Genomic DNA, 22,154 nt, shown 5'->3' on the forward strand with positions numbered 1-22,154 from the left:
TATTTTTATTAGGCCTATATTTTGATTGCCTATACAGTTAACAACTTGTTGTTTTTATGAACAAACACGTTTCGGGATAATATATCCCATCTTACAATTAGTGTTCTTATTGATATCATTAGTTACATCGTGTGAAGTCCATGATTTTCAATATCATTATGGTCCACACATTGGAGTAACGGTTAGCGCGTCTGGCCGCGAAACCAGGTGGTCCAGATTCGAATCCCGATCGGGGAAAGTTACCTGGGTGAGGTTTTTTTCCGAGATTTTCCCTCAACCCAATATGAGCAAATGCTGGGTAACTTTCGGTGCTGGACCCTGGACTCTTTCACCGGCATCATCTCATTCAGACGCTAAATAACCTGAGATGTTGATACAGCGTCGTAAAATAACCTACTATAAAAATATCATTGTAACTTACGTTCATGTTAGGTTTACATTATTGAAATTCAGTTTTTATATTCACTTGCTAAATAATTACATAGTACAAACTAATTATTTATATGCTGATTCACAAACAACATATTATTCACTTACTTATTCCAAAATGTACTGTAGGCTTATATACACACTTGTATTCATTTATGTAAAACCCCAATATATACACATTCATATTTACATTAAATAAAATGGTGACATAATAAAATTTTCATTCGCTTATAGAGAGTAAGATTGTTTAAATTAAAATATTATACAATTTAGCTGACAGTCAGTATATTTATTTGATTATGTTGTGAATTCTAGCGTATTTTGAATGTAGTTTACTTTATGTATGAATGCCATTCTGCTTTGTAAAATTGTTTCATTTCATTAGACTGATAGACTATTCTACCATTATTGTTTTCTTTTATTGCGATGTTGAGGTAAGAGCAATATACGAGGGCTGTTCTTTTCAACATCCGATGGTCCATAAAAAAAGAAAAGTGTAAATAACAAAATGAATTTGTTACCAAAAGTTATGTATAAACATGATTACTTTTCGACGTAATCACCGTGAAGATTGAGGCATTTGCCATATCTGTGGACGAGCTTTCCAATCCCCTCTTCATAGAATGTTGCCGCCAGTGAGTTGAGATGGGCCTTAGGCCTAACGTTGTTTTGAAGCTCCTCATTAGTCTGAAACCTCTGTCCTTCTGGTCACTTTTTCAGTTCAGGGGAGAGATGGAAGTCGCTGGGCGCTAAGTCGGGGCTATACGCCCAAACAAACACTTCCCATCGAAATTGCTGAAGAAGCTGTTGGGTTACAGCAGCACTGTGAGGGCGGATGTTGCCATGAATCACAAGAATTCCAGAAGTCAGCATGCCTCTTCTTTTGTTTTGAATAGCTGTCCGCAGTTTGACAATAAACAGCTGCATTGATTGTAATCCCCGGTTCTATAAACTCAACAAGCAACACGCCTTTTTGGTCCCAAAATACGGTAGCCAGATCTTCTTGTTGTTGAAGGTTTGTTTGAACTTTTTCAGTTTTTTTGGTGAGTTTGAGTGCATCCATTGTTGTGACTGTTGTTTTGTTTCGGGGGTCATATATTGAATCCAGGTCTCATCTCCAGTCGCAATTGATTTCAAAAACTTCATTTTCAGTCTCATAACGGATGAGGAACGTCAGCACTGATGCCATTCGGCGACCTTTGTGGTCATCTTTAGAAACCATCGAGCGCACAGTTTTTTGTAGCGTAGGTGTTCTGTTACGATCGTGTAAACACATGATCTTAAAACATCAGGAAATTCCACACACAACTCACTTATGGTAAACCTTCGTTTCTCTCGACTTACTTGGTTATCTCGTTGAACAATGTCTTCTGTTGCGACAGACTTGTGTCCTTGCCTCCTTTCATCGTGAACATCGGTTCGGTCTTCTTTAAATTTCCTACACCATTCACGCACAACACCATCACTCACAAAGTTTTCACCGTACACTCGGCTCTTTCTTCAATGAATTTCCGCCACACTATTCCCTTCTACTTGAAGAAATCGATTTATCCTACGCAACTCACACTTGGCGGGAAAATCAATCGCAGTAGCCATGTTTACGTGGATGCAACCCAGCTCAAAATGGCGTAATGATGTTGGAAGTGGCAGAGGTTATATTGGAGGAGATGCGCAATTGCCCTCCGAGCATCCCCACCTCCTCGATTGGTTGTTTACCGGCACGATCGGAGGTTGAAAAAAAAACAGCCTCCGTATATTGTACTGTATATTCAAAAATTTCTTGAAAACTGTACAATTTTTTATAAATCAGTAGTGTTAATCTGTCTATGTCTATCAATTTTTTTTTATTTGTAGAGTTACTGTAAATCTATTTTAAATAAAAATTAATGCTGTATGCTACTTTAAGTGTCACTAATTTTTATGCAATGTACAACTGTGTACATGCGTGAATTGGCAAAAATAAGCCTGTTTCGATTGTCACTCAAATAAGGAAATATTCTTTCGAAATTACAACATGTTATTGGAGCAACATTTTGAAATACGGTACGCAATATTTATTTAATATTGTTGTGTATTATTTTGTGCCTCTTCAGTATTTCATTCATATTACACTTCATAGAGTTTCGAATATGCAGATTTTTTTTCAAGAACAATCTTCAGTTTTGGTTGAAACCTTTCATTGCTATCAACAGTTGACCGTAGTCTATAGAATTTAACACGGGAGTAAGTATTGCGTGAAAGTGGTTGTTGAAGTCGGCAATTTTCTAGAATATACTTTCAAATGATGTGTTTAAAATGTGGACTTTCAAGTTTATGGACAGGAATATTCGCACATATCAGCAACAAACACAGGTCATAATAAAAAGTAGACTGATCCGAAATCGAATCACTAAGCAATTTCATATTGTATGGCTAATGTGTCTTTTAGAGTCACAATATTTCCATAAAATACAACGGTTTTCTTAATTGGTTATTTTACGACGATATGGTTATCTAGCGTCTAAGTGAGCTGAAGGTGATAATGCCGGCGAAATGAGTCCAGTGTCCAGCGCCGAAAGTTACCCAGCATTTTCTCTTAAAGGGTTGAGGGAAAAGCTCGGAAAAACCTCAACCAGGTAACTTGTCCTAACCAGGTCTTAAACCAGGGCTTACTGGTTTTACAATCAGATATGTTAACCGCTACTCAACAGCGGTGTACATGACGCTTATTAACTTTTATGGCTAACTTACATCGTAATATATTGTCGTCTTTGACTGAACAACAATTAATCATCTTCGAACTCTGTTACAAAAACAGGCAAAGTTGTAGATTTTATAGGCAGCATATTAATACACATTCACAAACTTCACTAGATCACAATTGAAGTCCTGACGAAAGAGTTACTTTGTAAACAGAAAATAGGCATGCTGTCGCTAATCGCGTTCCAATATCGAAATTATGATGATTCCGCTCCCCCTTGGTGGTGAAACATGTTTAATCAGTCGGCAAGGATTGATAAGTACTAAAATTTCTAGTAATTAATTAGTAGACACAAACTAGATAAAAAGTCACAGTCAAATTGACATTTCAGTGCCTGTAATACCCTTAATTAAAATAGAGAAAATATTAAAGCAAAGTGCTCGAAACCGCAGTAATATCTTGAAAACTGTCACTTTTAAGGTTTGAAAATATTAGATCGTTCTAATAAATCTGACCACGATAATAGAGAAATAAATTAAACCTACTGCTTAATACTCGCCACGGTTGTTAACACATTTCTCCCACTGTAGGAGAGATTGGTCCACAATGGGACATGTTCTACAATGAGACATTCCCTATAAAATATGAATGGTTTAGCCGACAAGTGTCTCACACTTATGGCAGCCTACATGAACTACTAGGCAATAGTTTTCAAGATATCGAATCGATCACCTTCGACAGCAAACATTTCGCCATTTTTCAGTGCGTATGTAAATTTTTTACCTCAGCAATTGAAGTGTCTAATTGTCTGTTCAGTCAGGTAAGAAAAATGTGATTTATTGCAGGTCAAGTACATATTCATTTACTACAAATTACTGTAATTAGAAGCACCTAACTTGTCTTAGGAAGTTTACTACGACCTGTTACATTGTAAGAAGTAATATAGGACAGAGTGAGACTACTAAATTTATTGATGTCTCATTGTGGACCACATTAATACGATAAAACTATGTATTATTATGTATTTGATGTTTCAGAAATGGCTAAAAATCGTAAAATTAAAATAAATAAAGGTCCTTGACAGTCGGAAGTATGAAATATGCTGTAAAACTTGTTCTAGAAAAAAAACATCAGCGTTCATAGGGTAGCAGTTAGATGTGATTGTCATTCCAGACACAGGCATGCTATCTTAAGAAGACTCTCATAAAAACAACAGCTGGAAAGGAGATAGAGAAAGAATTAAAACAGGAAAAGAAGAATGGAATGAAGAAGAAAAAAAGTTACACAGAAGATGTCTGATCCCTTTGAAGTGATAGATGTAGCAAATTCTGATCACTCATCTTCTGGAAGTGACTTCGAAGTTGAACATCCTCTGTTTACAATGGACCAACAACCCAAGAAGCAGATTTGAATGACTTTGTTCTTGTAAAATTTCGAGTTAAACGAAAAATTTATTTTATGTTGGAAAAGTGCTCTCTCGTAGCAATAAGAATTACAATGTTTCGTTTCCAAAGAGAAGTGCTAAAATAGGGAACAATTTCATTTTTCCAGAAGTGCCAGAAGTGGTTAATAAAACTGAAATTACATTGATTTTGCCAAAGCCACCAACTTGTGGTCAGACAAAAAGGCAGCGTCGAGTGCTGGTAACATTCAATGACTCCCTGACACATAACCAGACTATGTAGCCTATATATACTCATCTGATGTTTGTAGAAGTCATATATATATATATATATATATATATATATATATATATATATATATATATGTCACTTCTTTGATATCATAATTATATTAATTCATCAGAAAATAATGTTTCATTGTGGAACTGTCACTGTCTCAAGGTGGAACACCATGGTCCACTACGAGGCATTTTGCCACTTGTATAAATCAGCTTGTAATCTGAAAATCATTATCATTAGCACAAATTTTTAAGATAAATTATAAAATGTAATAATGATCGAACATAGTTCACAGATAAATGACAATATCCACATTAATGTAAAAAAATGTAACAAATTTTCCTGTCTCGAGGTGGACCATCTTCCCCTACTGGCTTCATAGGATCCAGTCTCGAAGTGAAGCGATATTTAACAGCATTTTGTACTGCTTCGTCTGATGAAAATTTGGTTCCCTTTAGTCTTTTCTTCAAATATTCCAAAATTGAAATTTCATGGAGAGAAGTCTGGGCTGTAAGGTAAGTGTCGTAGTATTTCCCGAAGAAATCTTTGACACTCGTTCTTTGTTGATGTAGCAGCGTGAGCTCCAGAATTGTTATGGATTAAAATCACTCTTCTTGTGAAAAGGTCTAGGCGTTTATTTTTTATACATTTTTTTAAGATGCCCGAGAGTGCCTAAATTAGTCCTGGGCACAACGGGAAGGTGAACGGAGCTCAGAAAGCCCCGCCCATGTCCTTTTCGCTTGTCTTATAAACAAACGCACAGTAAGCACTGAGCATCAGTAATATATTTCAGGCGACCAGCGAGAACCGAAAGTTTGTAAAAGCTATCATGCCTGTCTTATACAATCCGTCACTGAGTAATGTTTACCTTCCTGAATACTCGTCTCAATCGAGGAAGGTGGAGTGGAGAGTTTAGGGGAAATCTACAGTAACTCGATTGAGTTATTAGTGCTCAAGCCTGGTCTAAATAGCGCTGAACATTGATCATGTGTGCACGCTCCATGAATTCCACTGGAAGTGGACCTTAATAATCGAAGAATAAAATGATAACGTGACTTTTCTTGAATTACCTTGCAATTTTGGCTTTTTCGGGTCGAGGAGATCCGGTGTGTTTCCATTCCGTGCTAGATCGACAGAAGTGTGGCTCAAAATTATGGCACCAGGACTCGTTACTTATCACAATGCGGTGCAAGAACTGATTTACCTTCCTCTTGATATTACTTGAGGTTCACTGATTATCTTCCTCCTAATATCGTCTGAGGTTCTGTAGGAAAATTTTTACACGTTCAGTTTTTTGCTCATCCGTTAAAGAAAGAGTATGGCACCAAATACACGCAAAACTTTGCGATACTGAAATATCTGAGGAGTAATTTATGATCACTTGGCTGACATATTCAGTAATGAACTAAGTTCGCATATTTTCATTCTCCTATTCTCTCGAACAAGAGCAATAACATGTTGAATTGACATTTTCATGATAGCCTTCAGAGCTTGTCCCAGTCGCGAATTGTCCTGTAAAAAAGTTCGGCGGGAACGAAACCGCTCATATCAATCCTTTACAGCTGATTTCTTTAGAAGTATCTCTCCATAAAAGTACTGCAGATATTCTTCGATGAATTCAGCAGGTGTAGGCCTACTATCTTATGCAGTGAGAACCAATTACAACACTCTGTTCACATTTGGACGCTTCCATCTTAAACTATATATATATATTTTTTTTATTTGGAGAAATAATGACAGGTATGCCAACCACTCGTACCAATATAAAATCTGCAACTATCATTGCCAATATCCCTGAAACAACTCCGGTCTATACTTCTGACGCTCATAGAAGGCCTAAGGCTTTGCCGACTTTCATTTGAACTTATACTTGTGTATCATTAAAACAGACCTTCTTTTCTACATTGTAATTATTGATAACTTGTTTTGTAATTTTTCTTTCATAAATTTGTATCTATTGTCCAGAAAAATGTTTCGGACGTGAAACTCCGTTCCACTTCACAGGATGTGAACGGGCAACATTTGAAACATGCCCGATCCATTGAATTTTGCGCTGCCGGAGGTGGGGTACATTTCCCTTGCAGCGCCCGCGCAACCGATGAGCTAACCAGAATTCATCTTCATAGCCGTATGAAACTTGGTCTCAATCTCCTGGAACGTCGTTTAAACTACCTTTCATCTGGTGTATCAACCCCACTGTCTCGATGAATGGAGTATCTCGATCATCCAGCCTTTCACTAGTTGATGGCAGTTTGCCACAGTTGCTTCTTGTAAATGTAAGACTGATGACAAGTCCAGGATGCAACTTACGAAGTACGAAATGATAACCCTATTGAATCTTTCCTTTTTTGCTGTGGTATTAAGTTCATATTATTTAATATATTAAGTTTACATTTTTCTTTATTACAATTTATCAAGATTTGTTAAAATAATTATGGAAAAATTGAAAATAATATAGTGGGAAGAATCTTGTTGAAGGAATTTAAAATATCCTAGATCCCTAATTTGCATCCAATATTGGTTGTAAAGGTTTTCCAGACTATATTCACCTCTCCAGTTGCAGAGATGATATTCGGAGTATTGTACAGCGTAGTATTTAACCATGTGCCCCAACGTGTCAGTACTGGTTGTGGTGGAAATAGTATTGTAGATAGTATCTGCTTAAAGGTAGATGGTGCTTTTAAAATACGTTTTTTTACATGTGATATGATTGCATTAGCTTCTAGAAATGTATCTTGATTTCTTCCGAAAGTCTTTGCAGAGCATTAGCAAGGCAGTATCTTCAGTACATTCCTTGCTTTCAGCATGTATGATGTACTGTCTGTCAGGAGCATCAAAATATTCTCATCGTTGTTCTCTGGTAGTCAGAGGTCTCCTAAAATGTAAAAAATTGATAAAGTAAAGTAATATGTAGCTTGTAAAACAATTGATAAAAATGTAAGAGAGTTCCTGTAAGAGAGTCTCTGAGCAGAATTTGTCAGTCATTTCTCGCGCATGTGGAAATTTTCCGTTGAATAACCTCTGAGTTTAGAAGTGCCCTTCAGCAAAATGCTACTTTTCACTGTAGACCTTGAAAGATACAAAAATTGGATGAAAATGAAACAGTTGACATATTTTGAAGCAGCATTAAATATTCTTAGACATTATTCATTTATTATTTTGCATAACTACTTTGTACGGCTCTCTCTATTGGTCTATCATCTACGATCAACTTCTGAAATATTTTAGGAATATTTTAACGAGCTATGGGAATTCTTTAGTTGAACGAAATATGTTGCTTAGCATAAGGGAATTCGCTGATGTAGCTATGAACTTCGATCAGATGCCACCAGATGTAGACATCCTTTAACCATTGTGCGGTTATGCACTTTATATTCTTCACTAAATGTATTCATTCACGCCAAATCAAAGTAATTTCGACTTGTATGATCGTGTGTAATAGATAACATATTATTCTAATTGGTTATCGATGACGGAACGTCACTTAAGCTAATTTTCCATGCGGAATTCCATTGCATTTACTTACGGTATTTCCGTATTGTCTAAAGCACATCCGTATGTGTTAATTTGTATTCTGTGTTATTCATTATAATGCCTTAGTTTTTCTTAAGACATAAACGTCTTAAAGTTATTTTGCCGATTGCAGGTGAGATGCTGTTGTTAAAACTACAAAAACACTTTGCGTCCATAATTTTTGGGCTTTTGTCGATTATTAGGCTTTTGATTTTTGGACATTTCTTTGTCTAAGACCAGATATGGATTGCAGTAGATACTTCAAGAAGGTTGAAAGAAATTATGACATCAGTTGGAAAATACAAAAACGAAGATAATTACTTCATATAATTAAGTAATCTAATGGCAGTTGTGAGCAGTATGGAATGAAGATAAATGCCAACAAGACGAAGACCATGGTCATAGGAAGAAAAGTGAGGAAAGTAAACTTGCGAATTCTAAATAAGGCAGTAGAGCAAGTGGACAGCTTCAAATACTTGAGGTGTACTATAAGCAGTAACATGATGTGCTGCCAAGAAGTCAAAAGGAGAACAGCCATGGTCAAGGACACTTTTAATAGAAAAAGGATCATTTTCTGCGGACCTCTGGAGAAAGGACTAAGGAAGAGGCTAGTGAAGTGCTTTGCGTGGAGTGTAACATTGTATGGGGCAGAAACATGGACATTACGATGAAGTGAAGAGAAACGAAATTTTGATATGGAGAAGGATGGAGCGTATGAAATGGACAGATAGAGTAAGAAACGAAGCTGTGTTGAAAAGAGTGGATGAAGAAAGAATGATGCTGAAACTGATCAGAAAGAGGAAAACGAATTGGCTAGATCACTGGTTGAGAAGAAACTGTCCACTGAAGGATGCACTGGAAGGAATGCTGAACGGGAGAAGAGTTCGTGGCAGAAGAAAATATCAAATGATGGACATTAAGAGATATGGGTCATATGCGGAGACAAAGAGGAAGGTTGAAATTAGGAAAGACTGGAGAATGCTGGGTTTGCAGTGAAAGACCTGGCCTTGGGCAGAACACTATGAATGACTGTAAGTAATCTATCATATTTGTATAGCCTGGATTCAATTCTCGTGAGTGAAGTTTAGTTTTTCTTTTTGTGATTAATTTGAATAGCCTTGAATCTTAAATTATCTGAAATCAATAAACCAGCTAGATTTACTATATATCCTGAATAGTACAAGTATAATAAATAAGACAAATATGAATAAAACGAGCATAATAAGTGAAATAAGTGATAGATACTAATTAAGTATTAGCAAAATTAGCTAAACAAGAAAATATTGAGATAAGTGGAAATAATGTAAAGTCAGTCTTTTTCATTATAATATATTGGTAACGATGGTGTCGGAAATCTCGATGAGTTGGAGTATTGTCATTGCCGGGAGTCGAATGCAGTAACCAACCGTTCTACGAGTCACCCGAGTCCTAGTTATAATATAATATAATATAATATACAGTAATAATATTTGTGTCAGAAGTAAAACTTGTCATAACTAGTGTGCAGTAAGAAACTCTCAAAAACATTAAAATGTTTTCGACGATGATGAGGATTGTTGTTACTGCTGATGATGATTATTATTGGATTTGATTTTAGATATTTTTTTAAGATACAGAGCTCTTTTGCTTTTAAATTCCTCATTATGCGAAGTGTAAGGAGAAATTATAAGCTACAACAAAAAGTCAATTCCGAAATTTCCAAAAGAAGTACACATCTTAACATTACTGATATCGAAAAACACTGACTTGGGTATCATCACAATACCGTATATTGTCACTTTTCAATGTTTGGAACATCGGCCCCTTCCGTTATTCATTATTCATATTGTGAGAAGTATGAACTAACAATACATTTTTACAAACAGCGGTACCGGTACTCAAGTTATATGATTAGCATAGTACAAGATAATTATGATATGCGACTAGTTCCTATAAATGGGAGATAAATCTGTCTCTACTTAAGACGAAAGTTTAACCAGGATCTGATGGGTTTTTAACTTGAAACGGTACCACTTTTAACAACAGCAACAATGGGACACAAACACAAACACACACCATAAAAGTTAACAGAAACGTAGTATACCGCTGTGGAATATCGGTTACCATGTCTGACCGTGAAACTAGCAGGCCCGGATTCAAATCCTGGTTGGTGAAATTTACCTGGTTGAAGTTTTATTCCGATTGTTTCCGAAAATTGTTGGGTAACTTTCGACGTTGGACCTCGCACTCATTTCGCCATCATAATTACACTTCCCCTCTTTCATCGCAATCTCCACTTCTTTAATAGGTTTCGGGCTTGCTTCGATGTAGAATCGGCTGCGGACCCCAGGAGAACTTAGAACTTGGACCCCGTGGATATGTGGTCATTCGTTGTTGGTGGTAGCGCTATGCACCTTGGGCTCTCAATGGGCTCATGGTAACTCGTTGGACCGGGTTGAGGGACCGCGGTGAGGTCTATGTGGATAGGTAAAACGGGATCATTAGGCTGTAGGGGGGGTTCGGAGGAGGCGCGCAGGGGATCTGTAGCGCGGGGAGCCTAAGGGCATGCATGCCATTACATCCCGGGTAGTAAAATGGGCCCACCCGAGCGGCCTGCATGCGAGGACAGCCCCAGTCCGTGCCATCTTCTGAAGGAGGGCTAATAGAGAATATAAGCGTAACAATGAAAACAGAAGTAACAAATATTTATTGGAAGATTTTATCTCTGGTGTTGTTAAAATTAGCCCATATTTGCACTCGCACCTTCAATTCAACGCTGCTACTGCTACGAAACGTGAAAGCTATTCCTTAGATTTTTCGTAAAGCGCGACAAGCAATTTTTCATCACATTGATCTACAGACAAACAGTAAGTAGTAGATTTAGTTTACATAGTTTACTTTAAGCTAAGACCAGTATAGTGAGGTTAAGTTAAAGATATATGTATATGGGATTTATCTGAAGAAAGTTTTTAAATTATTGGGAACAGATGAAAGCCAGGAAGTAATCCAGGCTTGAAAGTTATTACTCGATCGCATCTGCTGGCAAAGGCTCCATGATTACTTCTCACTTGGACTTCTTAATTACTTAGTAACCTATAGACCAGCAGCGGAATACTAGCAGTCTTCCATTATCGTTCCGTTATTCATAATTTTCTCCGTACCCTGTTATTACTAACTTTATACAAAAGATTAATCTACGGTATTAATCTAAAATTATTGAAATGAAAGGAAATGCATAGGTCTTGAACAATGTTTGGATGTAGGGACGGCTTAGTTGGAAATAATAATAATAATAATAATAATAATAATAATAATAATGATGATGATGAAAAAATGTAGGATTTTTAATTAGATACATTTAAATTAATAATTCGAAAGTAAATGATACTGAAAAAATCTAACCGCAACTAAAAGCAACAAAAAGTACAAATTCGTGGATAATTTTCATAATTATTGAAACCGTCGTCTTAATATTGTAATCCAGATCAGGCTTGCCCAGCCGGGGCAATTCTAAAGGCTGGTTCACAATAAACCGGGAATGGAAACTACAACGAGAGCCAGAATGGAAATAATGTTAAAATAAATGTATTTAACAATATTTCCGTTCTCGTTCTCGTTGTCGTTTCCATTCCCAGTTTATTGTGAACCGGCCTTAAGCCTTCAAACGAGGTGCGACAGTGACATAGAAAATCTTTATGCGTGTGTCTGCATGGTATTGTGAGATTCTACGTCACTGTTGCACCTCGTTTGAAGTTTAGATCTGCCTCGGCTGAGCATGGCTGATCTAGATCATGGGTGAGCTCGGATCAATAATTTGTTAGAAATTATTTTGTAGGACTATCGTAACCACTTTTAAACTTGAACGTAAATACAAGTTTATTTTGTGGATTTCACTAATATTGAAACTAAGTACATTTCAGAAAGATCATATATTAGGCTGAATCACATAATTTTATAATTGCCAAGGAAGAAAATAAACAGAATTGTTATAATATAATTATGTTTTAATGAATTTAAAAATAATCTTCCAATAAACTTTAGAAATGTATAATATTAATGTGATTTTTGAATCATATTTTTATATTACAATGATTATTTCTCAATGTTAAGTATAATTATTTTCCATACACATAAAACAAGCGTATTGACAAAATAAGCATCTGTAATAGTTGAATTAAATTTATTTCCTATATCATTCATGGCAGAAAATATTGGCTCACAAATTCTGATCCGAATCTGCACACGAGAATTGCACAGACCTACAGAACTGTAGCTCCTCAGAGAGACTGCTTTACTACCCCTCCTTACCCCACCCACCTTTTCTACCAGTGCGGTCATAAGTTCGAGTTACGCTCGGCTGCATCAACATTCATTCTCGCGGCGGCAGGTATACAATACGCTATCAAGAATTACAAATTAACAGATAATAAAATCCTTAGGAACATACCTTTAGAAAATAAGAAAAAAATGAATGAGGGAAATAAATAAGTTAAAAGACATGTAAAATAAATTTTAAAATGTATATGTGTATATAATGTAAAAAGGTCTACCTATGTATATATCGTCTTATTACTAGTAAAGCTGATTAAGTCCACTTTTGTGTAAAATAAGTTAAGTACAGTCCCCGACTTGTCTTTCCGTGCTCTGTATTCTACTAAAATGAAATAAGTCTGAAATGTTGCATGCAGGCAACAAAGCAATTACTTTATTTGAAGAATTTATTATGATTTTTCGTGCATTAATAAAATTTTAATTCCTGTTTTTAGAAAACTTGCATTACTGGTCTTAACTGGGTTTACTAATAATAAATAAATTGTACGTTGATAAGTGAATGATAGCTATATGACCGGATGTCAATGCTGTCATTCAACATTGTAACGCACTCCAGCTAAATAAATAAATATATAAATAAAAAGTATATAAATAAATAAATGAAAAAATATATATAAATAAATACACAATACGCGTACTGTAGTTTAAAGAGAACTGTAACATGGCAAAATCTAAACCCGTGGAGAAATACTACTTCCAAAGGAAATGGGAGTATGATTATTTTGTTGTTGAAGATGAAAGAATTGCTTGTTTACTGCGTCCCATCCAATTTATTTCTACTCGTCATTTCAATATTAAACCACATTTCAACAAAGTCCATAGTCCTATTAAGAATTATGGAATGCACAAACTTTCGGGTAAGTTCACTACTACGAACTGTATATTAATTATTTAATTATAGACTGTTAAATTACAGACGTCACTCATTGTGTTCATTTTGAATTGAAATTAATAGTGACTTTCAAGGTTCATTATTTAAATGCTAATAATTTATGTTTCCGTAGGTGATGATAGGAGGAATTTTTCAAAAATTTGAAGCAGGTTAGTGCAAAGAATTCTCAAAGAAACTACCGACAGGAAATGTAGCATAATTGTAAACCTTGAAACGAGATAACGCATTATAAATACAATGAATTTATTACAATCCTTTTCGAAAATTACAGTGCCGCCACAGGCAGAGAATGTAAGCAACTCTACGCGGAAGTCGATCATCTCCAATAGAAGTGGAGTGAGGCTGACGTCATATTTCCCCTACTTACGGGTTCTGCAGACCTGGTATCGCAGCAAGAACATGAATATCGAGAAATTATTGTTCTATTGGTATGTATTTCTAAAACTCGATAAAATGAGAGATTATGGATAATCCACAATTTTATTTAAACTTCTGAACGGATTTAGATTTATAATATTCAGTCTGCAGGGATGTGGAATATTTCTGTATCAGACAGTGAAAGACATAACGGTTTATGAATGTCTGTTTTATGTTTCTTCTCTAAATTGAAGAAAAAATAATAGAGTTGAGAATGATCGTACAAAGATGTAACAGCTGATTTGTATTTTTAATTATCGTATTTAGAGTAAAAATATTGTATTTATGCGCCTATTTCAGTTTTGCTCAAGGATTGAAAATGATCAATTTCACGCTTTTTAAGTTGGTATAAAACAATTAATTCAAAACTGTTGCCATCACTGAACATGAATGGAATTAAAGGATCTTGACCTGTTAGCTGTTTGTTAAGAATATTTAAGTAACGTGTTTAGTGCACTAAAAATGCTAAGTCACAAAGCCACCCTCGATGTTTAAGTAACCCGCAATTCACAGTCAAAATATTTTTCAACTCAAAAAATGAAAGTTCTTAGTTTTTCACCAGAACAACAGTGAGAGTACATCTCCCCCATGAAGCCTTAATTTTTGTATTTCGTCTCCATACCCTCTTTTCGAGTAATGTTTTGCACTTATTTATTTGTGTGACGGATAATTTACAGAGGCTTAGAGCTTAATACCTAGTCTTAATACTAAGAAGTATTAGTATGTAATTTGTAAACCTTTGACTGTTGTTATGAACAAAAGCGAAAGCGATTACTACGAAAAAGAATATCATGCTGTTTGGTAAATAATTACTCCATGTTTGATGATAAAATTTCCCAATTCTATATTGTGCGTTTTTAAAGACTATTTCGTTTATATGACGTCATTCCATTTTCGACCAATGAAGTGTAATGAAATTTTGAATTCCAACCAATCACAGTCAGACATCGCGATAATTTTTGCATCTAGATTTATCGCTATCAATTTATCGCATGGTCGTTCTTTTGTTTAGTCAGTGTCGCCAACTTTTTTCCCCTTAATCGATGAGCATGAATCCATTAATATGCATCTACACGGTTAAACTTTTCTTTCAACTTTACGCATTCAAGGAATGAATGTAATATTGATATTTAATATTAATTAATATATTTACGCAGTGAAGACGACGTTCAAAACAGCTCACCACGTAGACACAAAATCTTCATGCATCTTAGTTGAACGTACCTTTTAAACTTGATTCTTTTAATATTCTTCCCAGATTGCACGCATACGCGATTGGAATATTGAACTGTGTAGGTGCAGCTTTAGTTCCGTTACACACGGAAGTAACGGTCGAAATAAGGCACAGCTGACATTGGTCCTGCTTCCACAGGTAACTTAACCTATACATTATTGTAGCCTATAAAATTTGTATTTTGTGAATGAAATTAAACAATTAATAGAAAGTCAGATGTTCAAATTTATGTAACATCATCGCATATCAAACCCAAAGACCTTGCATAGTAATAATCAGGTCTTTTATCAAACTGCCTTCCGTATGGCGTAATAAAATCTGTGTTTTAATTAGGCCTATCTATACAGAGATGGCTTCACTGTGTAGCAACATGTCTCGCTCTGAATACATAAGCATTGGTATATAGCTGTCCCCACTGTTACTGTTAAATTAAATTATGATTTCAGCAGATAATGAAAATATATTTATGTTATAATAAGAGAATGTAATTAACATTGTTAAACCTGTGTTTCGCTTTTCGCAATTGGCATTACTGAATAATAACATCGAATTTCTTTATTGCAGTAATCGATATTCATCTACGAGTATTTCAACTTAACAATGTCTGAATAGGTTAAGTATTCGTTAATATACAATTATTAACATTTTGTGATCGAATTTTAGGGATATATTATTTACATTTTTATTTTATTCACTTCGCTCGTGGATTTATCGGCAGATCTCAGACCTCTCGTGACATTACTACAGATAATATTTCAGATTAACTTTTTTTTGGTAAAGTTGAGTTATCGATTGGTGATAGAGTAGCAATTTTTGTTACTCTTGTCCGGTTAGGAAACTTATTCCAATATGGTGGAAAGGCTTACATCTAGCAATCATTCTCGTTCTTACGCCACCGCAAAACTTTCGTTACGGAATTTAAAATTAAAGAACGCAGATGCTGATGAATATCGTGTTGTAAGATCTGCTTCTGTAATTAATCAAAATATATTGACATGATTTTGAAGGATCGACGAGATGGATTCAAATGTACGTACATACGTGGTGAGTTTGAAAGTTTCGTGGCCTTACACATAAGTGTCATTGAAAACTTGTCAACAATGCCGCCATTGTTAGCGGCCATTTTACATTAGTTCAAGTACGAAAGATCATAATTTTCTGTTGACTACATTTTAATTTTGAAGTTAATGCGCCGAATATATAGGCAAAAATGTAAAATATTGAGCTTCTTGCTGTCATTAAAAATTACATAAAAATGGGGATGAGTGAAACACAAATTAAAGGAGAGATGGATGCTACACTGGGAAAAACTGTCCAAGCGTTTTCGACTGTGAAAAAAATGGGCGGCAGTATTTAAACATAGAAAGTGTGGAATATGACCCCCGCAGTGGACGTTCAGTAACTACAACGAATGATGAAATCGTAGAAAAATTCAAGATATGGTATTGGATGACCATCGACTGAAAGTGCGGGAAAAGAGCGAGATTATGCGTATCTCAACTGGAAGGGTGCGCCACATCTTAGTCAATGTCTTGGTCATGTCCAAGGTCTCCGTAAGTTGGGTTCGGCGTTTGTTCAAGAAAAGTACGCGCGATTTTTTTAGGCGGTTTGTGACCACTAATGAAACCTGGATCCACTACTACATACCAGAAAAAAAAACAGCAGTCGAAACAATGGAAGCACAGTGATTCCACACCTCCAAAGAAAGCAAAAGCTGTTCAATCGGCTGGGAAAGTCATAGCGTCCGTATTCTAAGATTTAAGGGAATAACCATGACTAACTATGTATCAATGGGGAGAACAATAACAAGAGAATATTATTCAACTCTTCTAAAGCAACCGAAGGGGAAAATTTGCAAGAAGAGGCCGGGTATGGCCAAGAAGAAAGTGTTGTTTCATTGCGACAATGCACCTGCTCACAAGTTTGCAATCACGGTTGCTAAACTGCACGAATTACAGTTCGAATTGTTCCCGCATTCCACCCATCAGATCTCGCACCAAAACTCAAAACTCACTTTGCTGGAAAAAAAATTTCATCAAATGATGTTATCGCAGTGGCAAAAAAATAGTGTGAAAACCTCGAGAAACCTTGTAAAAGGAGGGTACAGCAGCATTGCAGCACCGTTAGACCGAGAGTGTGAATCTCAGGTGGATTATGTTGAGAAACAAATATTGTTTCAGAATAATCTTAGTTTAATTTGCATGTCAGACTATGAACTTTTCAAACAACCCTCGTATATCAGAGACAGAAATTTTCCTACCAAAGTATCTTTCACATCGTGCGTTATGATTTGGGTATAAGAAAATGATCTGCTAAGAGGAACCTCAAAAACCTGAATGCTGAACAGAAGCGACTCAAAGTGACAAATTCCAAATCGCTTTACCGCCGTTTTGAACAGATTTCTACTAATAATATTGAATCTTCTTGCAATTATAGACGAAGCATGGAGATATAGTTACGGTTTGGAAACAAGAGAAGAAACAAAAGATTGTAAACATTCTCGTTCCTCAAGTCCAAAAAAATTTCACCCTCAGTAATCAGCAGGAAAAGTCCTTTTCATCAGTTTTCTGGGATATTTATCATTCATAGTTTTCATAGCCGGTTAAATGTGTTTAAATGCGACAGGCTCATGTCAGTAGATTTACTGGCATGTAAAAGAACTCCTGCAGGACAAAATTCCGGCACACCGGTGACGCTGATATAACTTCTGCAGTTGCGAGCGTCGTTAAATAAACCAAAATGTTTTTCTTTCAATATGCGAATATCGTAATGTTGTCTATCATCTGATATCATCTTCTACCTGAACGTTTCTTCCATTCATCGTTCCTTCCAGTGCACCCTTCAATAGACAGTTTTTTTTAGCCAGTGACCCAATCAATTTATATTTCTCTTTCTGGTCATTTTCAGCATTATTCTTTATTCACCCACTCTTCTACCACAGCTTCATTTCTGATTGTGTCTTTACATTTCACACGCTCCATTCTTCTACATATCCACATTTGAAATATTTCTAGACGATTTTCTTCGCTTCGTCCATATTTCTGCCCGACAATATGTCACACTCCACACAAACCAATTCGCTATTCTCTTCCGTAGTTCTTTTCCAGAGATTCCCAGAAGATAATCTTTTTTAATTAAAAGCTTCCTTTGCTATTGCTATCATTCTTTCAGTTCCTGGCAGCAGATCAAGTTACTATTTATAGTACCCCTCATAGTATTTGAAGCTGGCCACTTGTTCCACTGCCTCACTTGAATTCACAAATTTACCTTCTTTAGTTTTCCTCCGATAACTATGATTTTCGTCTTGTTTGCATTTATTTTCATCCTATACTGTTCACAGTTGTCATTTAGCTCCACTAGCATATCCCTTAATATAATGTCCTTTTCTGCTAACAACGCCTTATCATCTCTTAATCTTATACACTTAATTCTTCTTCTTTCTATTATCACCCCTCCAATATTCTCAAATCAGTTCTTCGTTATATCATTGAAGTAGATGTTGAACAGGGTAGGTAATGAAGGGCAACCGTGTAGTACATCTCTCCCTATTCCACTTCCCTGTAACACTTATTCTCCTATTCTAACTTTGATTCGTTTTTTTTTTCATATAAAGATTACAGAATATCCTCCTCTCTTTTCAATCCACGCTTATTTTCTTCGGGATGTCCATCAGTTTATTTAAATCCACTCTTTCCCAGATCCACAAATACTACATGCCCTTCTATATATTTCTGTAGGTATCTTTCGCCCATTGTTCACAACAGTCCAATTTTATTGCATCTCTCGTACCTTTTCCCTTATGAAGCCAAAGTTCTCTTTTTCCATTCTCCTTTCCTCTCAGAATATAAACGTCGATTCATTAATCGCAGGAGAATTCTCGTCGAATGCGATATCAGGTTGGTGGTCCTGAATTCGATATATTTCTTGGCATTCTCTTTCTTCGATATTGGCACAAACACTGTCTCCGTGAAATCTTCAGGCCATTCACCTATATTTCGTTACATTATGTTGGAATATCCTTTTTATCTTCACCCAAGCATTTTACTAATTCAGCAGGGATAGTATCAACTCCAATTTTTTTCCTCAATCTTCATTTCTCTAACTGTTAATTTAACTTTTTCTCTCACAATGGAAAATCCTTTTTCATCTCTGATGCGGCTGCTTCGTCTTCTATAGCTCTTCTACAAATTTCGTCCATTTGTTTAGTATTCTTTATTTGATTGTTATTGTATTGCCGATTTGGTCTTCTATCAACCACATGGTTTGTTATTCATAGCGCTGCCTTCTATGCTCGAGGTTGCGGATTAGATCCAGGCCCAGGTCGATGGAAATTAAGTGTGTTTAATTGCGGCAGGCTCATGTCAGTAGATATGTCATGCAAAAGAACTTCTGCGGGACAAAATTCCGGCACACCGGCGACACTGATATAACCTCTGCAGTTGCGAGCGTCGTTAAATAAACCATAATTTAATAATAATTTAACTAGACAGATGCATTCCAGTGCATGGTCAGCATTCTGAACACCTGCTCTAAAATTCTTCAGTTAACATGTCCGTACTGTACTGTGCCTTTTTTATCCACAAACTTTACTGTTGTACAAACAAAAAGTTTCTTCTGTGTATGTTCAATCACATTTCTGTGGTGTTGAAGCCAAAATTATGAACGTTACTGTCTCGTCTTTGATAAATTACTGTAAATAAAATTGTCACTTATTTTGTTGAAGTAGTGCTTAGTGTTCAGCGGGTCCCAACCAGCCCAAAATGGTATTATCTCGTAAACGGTTAATTTGCAGACACATGTTTGCTGTAACTTTTTCGCTTCTCTTCGTTTTTATTTCTCATCCCTAAATTTTTTACCATCACTTTTGAAACATTCTGTATATTAAAAAGTGTAAATGTTAAATATTTTTTAGCGGAAGCTTTGTTATAAATAAAAGTATTATAACCTGCTGCTTATAATAAAACAGAACAAGCAGAAGGCAAAGGATAGGGTCAATACGTTCAATCTTTTCTATTATACTCTTTAGAGCTAAATTCCTTCTCGGAATTAAGTGGTATAGATAGTTTTTTTTTTTTTCACTAATGTTGAAAATTTTTGGTTACATTTAGTCCATAGAAGCAGAGCATTGCAATGTGTAACGGCTCGACAAGAGTAATGGTTGGTTCAGATTCCCTTTTCGAGACCTGTTGCTCCTAGAACCTGCAAATTTTGTACTAAATAGGATTAAGTTGAGGTAAAGAAGAAAGACCTCTCCCGACAACCACAGTTCACAACAACGCCATAATGGTATAACGTTGTTCTGTGATCGAGTCCTATTGGGCAGCCCGCAATCTCAAGTCCAACATCAATTCGGAGTAAAATGCTTATTGTCACATTCTGATGGCATCGCTGACGCAGGTATCTCATCAGAATTAATGAGAATATGCCAATGTTACTCATTGTTACAGATGCAGAAATTTTAAACAACATAATTTTCTTCTAATTTCTATTGTTGTTGTTGTTATTATTATTATTATTATTATTATTATTATTATTATTACTAACTTATTATTATTATTATTATTATTATTATTATTATTATTATTATTATTATTATTATTATTATACATAACACTATATTTGAAATTCAAACACACAAAAAAACTTTATGTTAACGAATTTCTTTCATAATAATTATTGAATTAATGAATTGAATTAAGAAAATTGGGTTATGCCTTTTACATTGATTAGGAATTCTCTGTCTCGTACTTAAATATTCAAGGGACAGATCTTCCGCACTTCTTTCGGTTAATCCAGTTATTTTGAACTCTCCAGACGAATGCAATGAATGTTGAGTTTCTGGTTGTGATTATTATATTTTCAAAGCTATATTATTTTATAAAGCCGCCACGGCGGTCTAGTGGATAGAGAGCTGGACTTATAATCCTCTGGACCTGGGTTCGATCTTCGGCGTATCCCCAATTATAACTTTTATTGGATAAGCTCGTGATGGTCCACAGTTGTAGAGTGACGGTTAGCACGCTTGACCGTGAAACGAATGGGCCCGGGCTTAGATCCTGGTTGGGTAAAGTTAGGCCTACTTTCTTAACCAATTGAAGCAGAATTATTGCTGGGTAACTTTCGGCGTTGGACCTCGGACTCATTTCACCATCATTGTCATCATCATCATCATCCATCATCACCATCATCATCATTATTGTCATCATCCATACCGTAGACCGGATTAAGTTCACTGTGCGGTGTGCTGTATCTGTGCTATAAATATAATTCGGCTATAAATATAATTCACAGAATAGGAGTGGGAAGCATAATAAACCTCAGGCTGCAGTATAAGCCTTCTAATCTCTCCGTGGTTCAGGTAACGTAGGGATTTTCTCCGCGAGCTTGTTGCCCTGTGGCATCCCAACAAATCTCCGTCAGCACCTATATCATCGCTGGTGTAGTGTAGATCAGTCTACTATGGCGCACTCTAGGCTACAGTCAAGTACCCGCCATTAGTAAAAAATATATATCATTCATTATAACACGTAATTATCTGATACTGCACTAATTATATACATTTTCTAGTACAATGTTCAATTTGGGAGAAGAAAGCCTCCTCCTGTATTGATATCGTCCTTTTCGATCCTTCCTTAAGGGGATAATATTGACGTTTGAAGTAAAAATTACGTATTAACGAATTATCTCACAATATTTCTTGTCTTGAGGATCAGAATTATTTAATGCAATGGACATTTGGACAGATAGATACCTTTTCATCAACGTCATGGATTAGGCTATTTCAGCTCTTCCGGCGATGTCTCTGCGAGTGGCTACCTGTTCCAGGGTTTTCCCACCTCACGTTTTCCTCTAGGACTATAATCCAGGGCTAACTTGGACACATTTGATTCCACATTCATTTATGTATTCTCAATTGCATTTTTTTTTTTTTTTTTAGATATCTGCTGCACATTGTTACCATCCTAGATGATGATGCCACTGAGATATATTGTAATA

At 35.8% G+C, this 22,154-nt stretch overlaps 1 long non-coding RNA gene across 1 annotated transcript in view; it reads right to left on the reverse strand.

Annotated features, from left to right (window-relative positions):
* LOC138702209 (uncharacterized) overlaps positions 1–22,154 on the reverse strand; it is a 95,242-nt gene that overhangs the window by 6,224 nt on the left and 66,864 nt on the right. The window lies entirely within an intron of this gene.

Source organism: Periplaneta americana, chromosome 6 (genome assembly GCF_040183065.1).
Source record: "Periplaneta americana isolate PAMFEO1 chromosome 6, P.americana_PAMFEO1_priV1, whole genome shotgun sequence".
Lineage (NCBI taxonomy): Eukaryota > Metazoa > Arthropoda > Insecta > Blattodea > Blattidae > Periplaneta > Periplaneta americana.